This window comes from Paroedura picta, chromosome 2 (assembly GCF_049243985.1).
Source record: "Paroedura picta isolate Pp20150507F chromosome 2, Ppicta_v3.0, whole genome shotgun sequence".
Classification (NCBI taxonomy): domain Eukaryota; kingdom Metazoa; phylum Chordata; class Lepidosauria; order Squamata; family Gekkonidae; genus Paroedura; species Paroedura picta.
The window spans coordinates 108,092,546-108,102,813 of NC_135370.1; positions in this window are offsets into that span (position 1 = coordinate 108,092,546).

Here is a 10,268-nt window from a genome sequence, read left to right on the forward strand (position 1 = left end):
GTCCAAATTGCTCTTCACACCACTGGTCTCTGTCTCGCTTTGACTCTGCCTCTGCTGCTTCATGATTGGTGATTATCTCTTTTATTGAACTGCTTCCGCAGACTATTCCTTTCCATGCTTTATTTCACCACCTGTTAGCATGTTAGTGTACCTGTTTTATGTTAGTCCATGTCTATTTTGGTTTGCGTTCTGCTAAATAAAGACTACTTATTATTTAATTTACTATCTGTTGTCCGATGTGAGTTCTTAAGGGGGAAAATGCCTCGTAAAACATAGGCAATTTGATCCTACGCTATCTGACGTACTTTCCATAGAATTTTCTTGGCAAAAAAGACAGGGCGTGTTGCCAAGGTGCCTCAGTCACCAGCCAAAAACACCCGACACAAATTGGAACCGCATATACTGGAAGAAGTGATCTGGGCCCTGAAACAGCTCCCAAATAATAAGGCTCCTGGCATAGATAACATTCCAGTGGAACTACTCAGATGTGTTCCACCAGCAGCAATCACAGCATTATACCAAAAAGTCTGGGAAGCTGGCACATGGCCAATAGACTGGAAAAGGTCTGTTTTTATCCCATTACTAAAGAAATGTAATGCTTGCATCTGCTCAAACTATTGAACTATAGCCCTGATCTCCCATGTGAGTAAAATTTTATTGAAGATCATTCAGAATGGTCTCAAATCAACCATTGATGCTCAGCTACCGGATGTCCAGGCTGGTTTTCGATATGGTTGTGGCACCCAAGACCACATTGCAAATTTGCATTGGATTCTTGAAAAATTGCCTTTTTTTGCTTAATGGCATATCATATATTTTGCATAGAACTGAGACCACATTGCAAATCTGCGTTGCAATCTTGAAAAAAACACATGAATATCAAAAGGCCATCTATCTGTGCTTTATTGACTATTCTAAAGTGTTTGACTGTATTGATCACAAGAAGCTATGGGAAGCCTTACATGAATTGGGAGTGTCGTCCCACTTAGCCCACCTCGTCAGTTCACTGTACACCAACCAGGAAGCCACAATACGAACAATATATGGAGACACTGATTGGTTCAAGGTCAGCCAAAGAGTGAGACAAGGGTGTATTTTATCACCTTTTCTTTTTAAATTATATGCAGAGGTAATTATGCGGAAGCTTAATCTGGAAGAATCTACGATCGGAGTCAAAATTGGAGGTCGTAACATCAATAATTTCTGCTATGCAGATGATACAACACTCCTTGCTGGATCGGAGTGTGATCTGAAGACCCTGATAAAGAGACTAAAAGAAGAAAGTGAAAAGATGGGACTATACCTAAATATCAAAAAGACCAAGATCATGACAACTACTAGCAGTAGCACTAAAGTCACGATTGACAATGAGAACATTGAATGTATAGATGATTTCATTTTTCCTGGCTATATGATCACTCAAAGTGGTGATGCAACTGTAAAATCAAACGGCAAATAACACTGGGCCGGAACGCAATGTTAAGCATGAACTAAATATGGAAAGATAAGGATGTCAACCTTAATACAAAGTGCCGGCTAGTCAATGCCATTGTCTTCCCCATAACAAGCTATGGATGCGAAAACTGAACACTGAAGATGGAAGACAGGATTATGGTGTTGGAGACAAATGCTGTGAGTACCATGGACAGCCAAAGTTACCAACAAGATAGTTTTAGGGAGGAACAAACCAACTATGTCATTAAAAGGCAAGATATTATGGCTAAAACTCACTTACTTTGGACACATCATGCAATCAAACTCATTGAAGAAATGATCGGCACGATCAATGTTCAGCATAGTCAACGGCAAAAGGAAACGTGGTCACCAAAGGATCTGCTGGCTCGGCATGATCAAAGCCGATACAGGAATGACCATGAACCAACTAAAAGAAGCAGTCATTGACAGAGACACGTGGCAAAGACTTTCCTATAGAATCGCCGAGGGTCAGACACGACTGAACGGATAACATCATCATAAGTTATCTGACCTCTCGCTAGCCATTCCCCATTTAAGACATGTCTCCTGACATGGTTTTCGGGTAGCAGGGGCCAGCAATTGGGGACATATGCTTTCAGTACGTCCACAATTACTGTGGCTGCTGATGTGTTCCTGAACAAGGTCTTGAATCATCTTTTAAAGCTGCACGTGGCTTGGGACGGGAGTATCTCAAGGACCATCATCTCTTACACATTCCTGCTCAAGAACTAAGATCACAGGGACAGTTCCTCTTGACTGTCCCATCAGCCACGGAACTTTGTCTGGTGTGTGTGAGAGAGATGTCCTTGGCAGTGGAAGCTCCACGATTATGGAACTACCTTCCCAGAGAGGCACATCTGGTGCCCTCATTCTCAGTCTTGAGGAGGAAACAACTGAAAACAGTTTTATTCCTGACTGCATTTGCCTATCAAATTACTGGTTTTAATTAGGGGTTATATTTATTACATTATTATTTACATTTGAGCTCCTATAAAGTAGGAAATCTTCTAAGAAATGTTTTAATGAACAAACCAACAAATAGTATTGTGTTTTTACCCTGCCTTTACCTCAGATTGTGTCCTTTACCCTTTTACACTCAAAGCAGGCTTGTGAGGTAGGACAGGCTAAAGGAGGTTGATTGATCAAAGGTCAGCTAATGAGTTGCATGGCTCAGTGGAGATTCAGCACATGAACTCATGATGCTGCCTTATCCTGAGTCAGGCCACCGGCCCATCCGAGGCAGCAATATCTACTCAGACTGTCAGCAGCTCTCCAGAGTTTCAGGCAGAGGTCTTTCATATCAACTAGTACAGGGGTAGTCAACCTGTGGTCCTCCAGATGTTCATGGACTGCAATTCCCATGAGCCCCAGCTAGCAAAAGCTGGCAAAAGCTGGCAGGGGCTCATGGGAATTGTAGTCCATGAATATCTGGAGGACCACAGGTTGACTACCCCTGAACTAGTACACTGACAATGTGATCATGGAGATACATGCAGTATTGACTTATGATCCAGAGATAAAACAATGTATAACAACAAAGTCTGTACCTAGCACATACAACAAGGTGACTGTTGTGGGGAAAGGAAGGGAAGGAGATTGTAAGCCACTTTGAGACTCCTTCATGTAGTGAAGAGGTGTATAAAAACCAATTCTTCTTCAGGTTAAATTCACACTTTGCCATGAAGTCTTAAGCAGAGTTTAACCCTTGTAAGCCTATAGACCTGCAGGGTCCTAAGGGATATAACTCTGTTTTGGATTGTATAGCCAACTGGCTGTAGAAACAAATTTCCAAGAATCAGATTGTCACAGATGATGCCCTCAGGCTCCCCTGTGTTGCTCTCTGAAGGGGGGGACAATCTGTGACAATCTGGCCCTCACTGGTGGCTGTGGCACCAGGAGCAGGTGATGAATAGGTGGAGCGGTGAGTGGAGGGAAGAAGCGGGCCATTCTCAACTGCTGCCCCACCACCTGGGTCACTCAGGGCATTCACTTACCTGGCTAGGGAGCCTTGCAGCTGCCTGCTACTTGCACAACCTGCATAGGGCAGCCCTCCTTCACCACCACAGTTGTCTCCTCCATCGCCGGCATGGAGTCCTCTGCTGCCACCGTGGCTGCCTCAACATTGGGCAGTTCTGGCATGGTGGAGGGTGTAGCAGTGTAGGTAGAGTCCTAAAGCTGGCAGGAGGACTAGCCAGGAACAGCTAGGGTGGAGGACCCCATGCCAGCGATGGAGGAGGCTGTGCTGGTGGTGGCAGAGGGCTGCCTTATGCAGAGTGCATACTGTAGAAGGCAGTTGCAAGGCCCTGTGGCAAGGTAAGTGAATGCCCTAAGCATCCGGGGGAAGGGCTAGCTAGGTTGCCCTGAAGCTGCCAGCTTCAGGCCTCTGCTGCTGCAGTCTCTGCCACTGCAGCCTCCACCTCTAACATTGCTGTCTCAGCATCTGATGATGAGGTCATGGCCGCTGCCTTGGTGTCTGGGGGTATGGCTGCTGCCTTGGCCTCAACCAGAGAGGCTGTGGCCTCCTCCTACATCTGCCCCCCTGCCTGTCTGCAGCCGCTGCTTCGGCCTCTACCAGCACAGGTGTGGCCACTGGCTGCCTTCTTTCCTCTTCTGGCTCACTCCCTGGGGCGGGACAACAAACATCACACCCATTCCCATTTCCGTCCTAGCAGATGAGCCAGAAGATGTGTTCCACATCAAGAATGGCCTGTCCTTATCTTGGAAGTTTAATAGGATTTCCCAAGTGATGTACATTATCTTAATGTCATGAAGAACTTCAGTCTGTTCCCATCCCACATATGGGTGACCTCTGGACAGGTACTTTTTTTCATAGAGCTGTTGTTGTGAAAATCAAATGAAGGAAAGGAGAACAACGTAGTAATCTACACTGTGTCCCCATTGGGGAGGAAAATAGTGTACAAATATTTAATAAAGACATATACATGGTTCACCAAGGGATGAATGTTGCAAAAGAGCTACTGCAGATCTGTCTCCCAAGAACACCTCAACTGCAATACTATTCAATGGTGTCATTTGCACATTGAATTGGTAGGTTTGCCACCAACTAAATAATGAAAGCAGCACAGTTCAATGTTACAGTGATGAGGATAATAAAGTCTCATAAAGCCAAAATTCATGGGGAACTCCTGCATTCATAAACCATTCCAGACCTAGAGTTTTTTTAAAATGAAAATTGTATTTAAAACCCACGCTGTTTTTTCTTGTCTTTGTTCTTTCAGGAACCATTTAAAAGTGCCCCCCCCGCTCCTACCCCTATCAGGCTTCTGTTTCTATATGTGGATTTTAAAAAGAATATCTCATTCATTGTGAGGGGACCTTTGCAGTCACTTTACAGTCCAGTTCTGCAGAAATGAGTCATCACAAGAATTTGGTATGTGACCCAGATAACAGAGAAATGTGCGTGTGTGTGTGTGTGGGGGGGGGGGGCGGTTAGTTCTTCTTGCAGTGCTCATAAAAATCTATTATTGTATGTCTCCAATTGTGAGGTGCTGTGCAAAAATGGTCTTGGAGGAAGAGAATGGACTCATTTTTCTTATTATTCATTAAAAAGTGTATGTTCTGTTGTGCCATGTAGAACAGGCTGAGAAATGCCAGAAAGAGAAGAACAGAAAAGAAGCAAAAGATGTTGAAGACAAAGCCACAGCTGAGTGCAGGGAAAAGGCCTACAGGAATAGAGTAAATGTTTAAAAGAAAGATGGATAAAAAGAAAACATTTCCAAAGTTTGATCTGAAGATTAGTTCCATGTGACAAAGAAATACTGTTCAATAATATATATTGGGCAAAATGCTTTCAAGGCTGCATAAAATATTTCAAAGCACATGCAGTTTTTGGGCTATGAAAGTTTCAACTTTCCTGCACTGGTGGCGCTGTGCCAGGTTGCCACCAGGTGCTCGTGACAGGGCGGTTTGCCACTTCCTGTGCCCCCATGCAGGAGAGATTTCAGTGGTTGCACCCCTCCACCTTTGATTTCTGCCTCCATAAGAGGCTGCCAGGACAGAAAGTTTCTGCTGCGAGGGGAAGGGAGGGGGTTCTGTTTAGGAACGTGATAGCAATACCATGTTCCTAAACAACAAAGAATGCGGCTTGGCAGGACCGCAGAGTACTGCGGAGGCACCTAGGGCATTTTGTGTCCCTTCCGGTGGAGAAGCCGGTCGTCATTGCCACATGAGCCTGCCCCAGCATAGGCCCCATTGGTGCCCAGGGCAGAAAATCATAGAATCACAGAATCATAGTATCATAGAGTTGGAAGGGGCCATACAGGCCATCTAGTCCAACCCCCTGCTCAATGCAGGATCAGCCCTAAGCATCCTAAAGCATCCAAGAAAAGTGTGTATCCAACCTTTGCTTGAAGACTGCCAGTGAGGGGGAGCTCACCACCACATTAGGCAGCCTATTCCACTGCTGAACTACTCTGTGAAAAACGTTTTCCTGATATCTAGCCAATCTCGTTGTACTCGTAGTTTAAACCCATTACTGTGTGTCCTCTCCTCTGCAGCCAACGGAAACAGCATCCTGCCCTCCTTCAAGTGACAACCTTTCAAATACTTAAAGAGGGCTATCATGTCCCCTCTCAACCTCCTTTTCTCCAGGCTGAACATTCTCAAGTCTTCATAGGGCTTGGTCCCTTGGCCCCAGATCATCCTCGTCGCTCTCCTCTGTACTCTTTCAATTTTATCTACATCCTTCTTGAAGTGAGGCCTCCGGAACTGCACACAGTACTCCAGGTGTGGTCTGACCAGTGCCGTATACAATGGGACTATGACATCTTGTGATTTTGATGTGATGCCCCTGTTGATACAGCCCAAAATGGCATTTGCGTTTTTTAACGCTGCATCACACTGCCTGCTCATGTTTAGCTTACAATCCACAAGTACCCCAAGGTTTCGTTCAAACACAGTGTTACCTAGAAGTGTATCCCCCATCCAGTAGGCATGCTTTTCATTTTTCTGGCCCAGATGCAGAACTTTACACTTATATTTATTAAATTGCATCTTGTTCTCATATGCCCATTTTTCCATTGTGTTCAGATCTCACTGAACTCTGTCTGGAGTATTTGCCAGTCCTCCCAATTTTGTGTCATCTGCAAACTTGATGAGTAGTCCCTCCACCCCCTCATCTAGATCATTAATAAATATTAATAAAAAGTACCGGGCCGAGCATCGAGTCCTGAGGTACCCTGCTATTCACCTTCCTCCAGTCTGATGAAACACCATTGACAACCACTCTTTGAGTGTGGTTCTCTAACCAATTCCCCATCTACCTAACTATCTGAACATCCAGATTGCAGTCTTTCAATTTATCCATCAGAACATCATAGGGACCTTATCAAAAGCTTTACTAAAATCCAAGTAAACAACATCAACTGAATTTTCATGAACCAGCAAACCTGTTACTTGGTCAAAAAAGGAAACCAGGTTGGTCTGGCAGGACCTGTTGGAGACAAATCCATGCTGACTTCCTTGGATCACCAAATTGTCCTCCAGATGTTTGCAGATCGCTCCCTTTGATATCTGCTCCATTATCTTCCCCACAACAGAGGTCGGACTCACTGGTCTGTAGTTTCCTGGGTCATCCTTCCTCCCTTTTTTGAAGATCAGAATAACGTTTGCTCTCTTCCAGTCCTCCGGGACATCTCCAGTCCTTAAAGAGGTTCCGAAGATGATGGACAAGGGCTGTGCAAGTTCTCTGGAAAGTTCTTTGAGTACTCTCGGGTGCATTTCATCCGGCCCAAGGGATTTGAACTCATCCAGTGCGGCTAAATGCCTCTTGACAACCTCTCTGTCCATGTCAACCTGCCACCCAGACACTATCCCTTGGCTACTGCTATCTCTAGATGTGCCTAAACCCTTTGACCTGTTGGACAAAACAGATGTAAAATAGGCACTGAGCTTTTCTGCTTTCTCTGCATCCTCCATTAGAGTTTGTCCATCCGCACCCAACTGTGGGCCTATTGCCTCCTTTACTTTACGTTTGCTCCTCACATAACTGAAAAATCTTTTCTTGTTACAATGGGCTTCCCTGGCCAATCTTAGCTCACTCTCAGCTTTGGACTTTCTGATGTCTAGTAACCTGTAACCTGTAGGTTACAGTGCCTAGTAACCTGTAGGTACTCTTCTTTAGAGCTCTGTCCTTCCCTCCATTTCCTGAACATTTCCCTTTTCTTTCTTAGTTCATCTCGAAGTTCTTTATTCATCCAAATAGCCTTCTTAGAGCTCCTGCAGTGTTTTCGTCTTTCTGGGATAGTCATGGATCGAGCATGCAATAGTTCTTGTTTGAGTAGTGCCCACCCTTCACGTGCTCCCTTCCCTTCCAGCATTCTTGTCCATGGTATGATACTCATCATGTCTCTGAGTTTATTAAAGTTTGCCCTATGAAAATCCAACATCCGCGTCTGGCTACAAGCTTCCTTGCCCCCCCCCATCTCAAAAGGAATTCTATGAGGACATGGTCACTTCCCCCTAGGGTCCCCACCTCCTTCACCTCATCCACCAACTCTACCTCCTTCACCTCATCCACCAAGGGAATGGAGACATCTGCATTCCCTTGCTGTGGGGCAATGGAGGGCCTGGATTGGGACAGAATTGGGACAGGCCCAGGCCAGCATCAATATCATGTGAAAGTGGGGGCTAGCCACACAATCAGATGAATGCCAGCCCCGCCCTAATTCCCCATGTGGAAAAGGTCCTGGTGAAACAACTGAGCTGTACTGACAGTGAAGTCTATGTTTGTTGACTGAATTCAAAGTGTGAGGGCAAATGTACTCCCACAGTGTAGTCTTGATGAAAGAACAGAGGGAATGGCTAAGGGATGACCTTGGGAGATGATCTCAAACCTAACTAAGAATAGGAATTCTCTTCTGGGGATAGGTTTCTTTAGTACTGAGAGTACCAGTGAAGGATTCAGGGAAGACTAGAAAGTTCTTTTGACGGTAGAAAACTTCTCACAGGTGCGGGCTTTAAGGGGGTTTCAGTCAGGAAATAACTAAACCTAAAGTCAGAATGGGAATTATTTGAAGTATTTCCTACAGATTCTGTTATATTTGTGGAGCCTGAGAGAAAAGGGAGCTGAGTAAACTGCTCCTTCCCCAAAGTTAGTTCACTCGTGAGATAAAAAGTATATGAACCTCCTGTGTGTGACAGGGCAAAGAAACCACTGTTACGTCGATTCTAAAAGAGTGATATAATCTTTACTGAGTCAACTAAAAACACTGTACAACTAGGCAACATCTCTCTCTAAAGGTAAAGGTATCCCCTGTGCAAGCACTGAGTCATGTCTGACCCTTGGGGTGACGCCCTCTAGCGTTTTCATGGCAGACTCAATACGGGGTGGTTTGCCAGTGCCTTCCCCAGTCATTACCGTTTACCCCCCAGCAAGCTGGGTACTCATTTTACCGACCTCGGAAGGATGGAAGGCTGAGTCAACCTTGAGCCGGCTGCTGGGATTGAACTCCCAACCTCATGGGCAGACAGCTCCAGACAGCATATCGCTGCCTTACCACTCTGCGCCACAAGAGGCTCATACATCTCTCTCTAGATAATAGTAAATTATTACTGTTCTATTGTTATTTATGGTTACTGACTTTTTCTGTACTATTCCTGTTCCTCTACGTTTCATGTGAACTGCCTTGAGCCTCAGGGGAAGGCAATATCTAAATGTAATAAACAAACTAACAAATGTGTTTGAATAGGTACCTAGCTATACCCTTAATCTATCCCTGGCTCATTTATTTTGTCCCCATAGAGTTGAATACATTTTATTTACTTATTTGTTAAACATTGCAACTCCTCTTGTGTGTGGTAGTTCACTGAGGTAGAAATGCATCGTATTGGTTGTGAGGAGAACACTTTAAGCCCTTAGGCTGGTGTTGCTTTTGCCTATAACAGTAAGGAACTGGTGGGACAAACACAATAAAGCCCTAAGCGGAGAATTTACTTAAAGTTTGCCAGTAGAAAGAAACAGAAAGGGAATGTCCTTTTCAAGGAAAACATTCTCATCAGTCACAATCCCACTCTCCCTCACAGAAATATGTCTTAGGCATGAGGGTTGAGTTTGGTACCTGGCCCTCTCCTGGCTGTGACACATACTCTCTACTTGGGAAGCAGGGATGTTTCCACTTTGACAGAAGAGTCTGGATCCCATTCAGAGGTTTATGGGAGTGTCCCAGAGAAGCTCATGAGAAGGAGGAAGGTGGTGTCCCTCCAGGTGCACTTGTGCATCATGGCAATACAGGGCACAGGGGCAGAATAATTTGCATTGTCAGGTTCAAGTTCTATGAAAAAATCAGGCAGTTTCGTTGCATTATTTTTGAATTTTTGTTGTCTTGCTGTTTTTTAAATGTAATCTGTTTTCCTCAATGAGAATGACAGACTTTAAATGAAATAAATATATATATTTAATATCTCTTTTCATGAAGTTCTGAAAAGCTTTGACATGCCAAATGCCCTCTGACCTAGCAAGCCCAATGTAGCCTAGCTACTTATAACATAATGGGTTCAACTAGTAACCTTCCATACCATTGAACAAAGTTGGACTAAGCTTGCTTCCAACTTAGATTGTGCTTCCATTAAAGGAACAGTTACATGTTAGGGGAAGGATAAAAAAAAAATCATGTCTGGAATTAGTTAACACTGAAATAGTTGAGCAACTCTTGGTTACCATCTGCCACCTGGAGGGAAACTTGGGTGGGGAGAGCTGGGACATGGCAATGCTCTGTCACATGGACAGCACAATATCATTTCTGGGCTGAACCCAAAGGGGACATCATACCAAT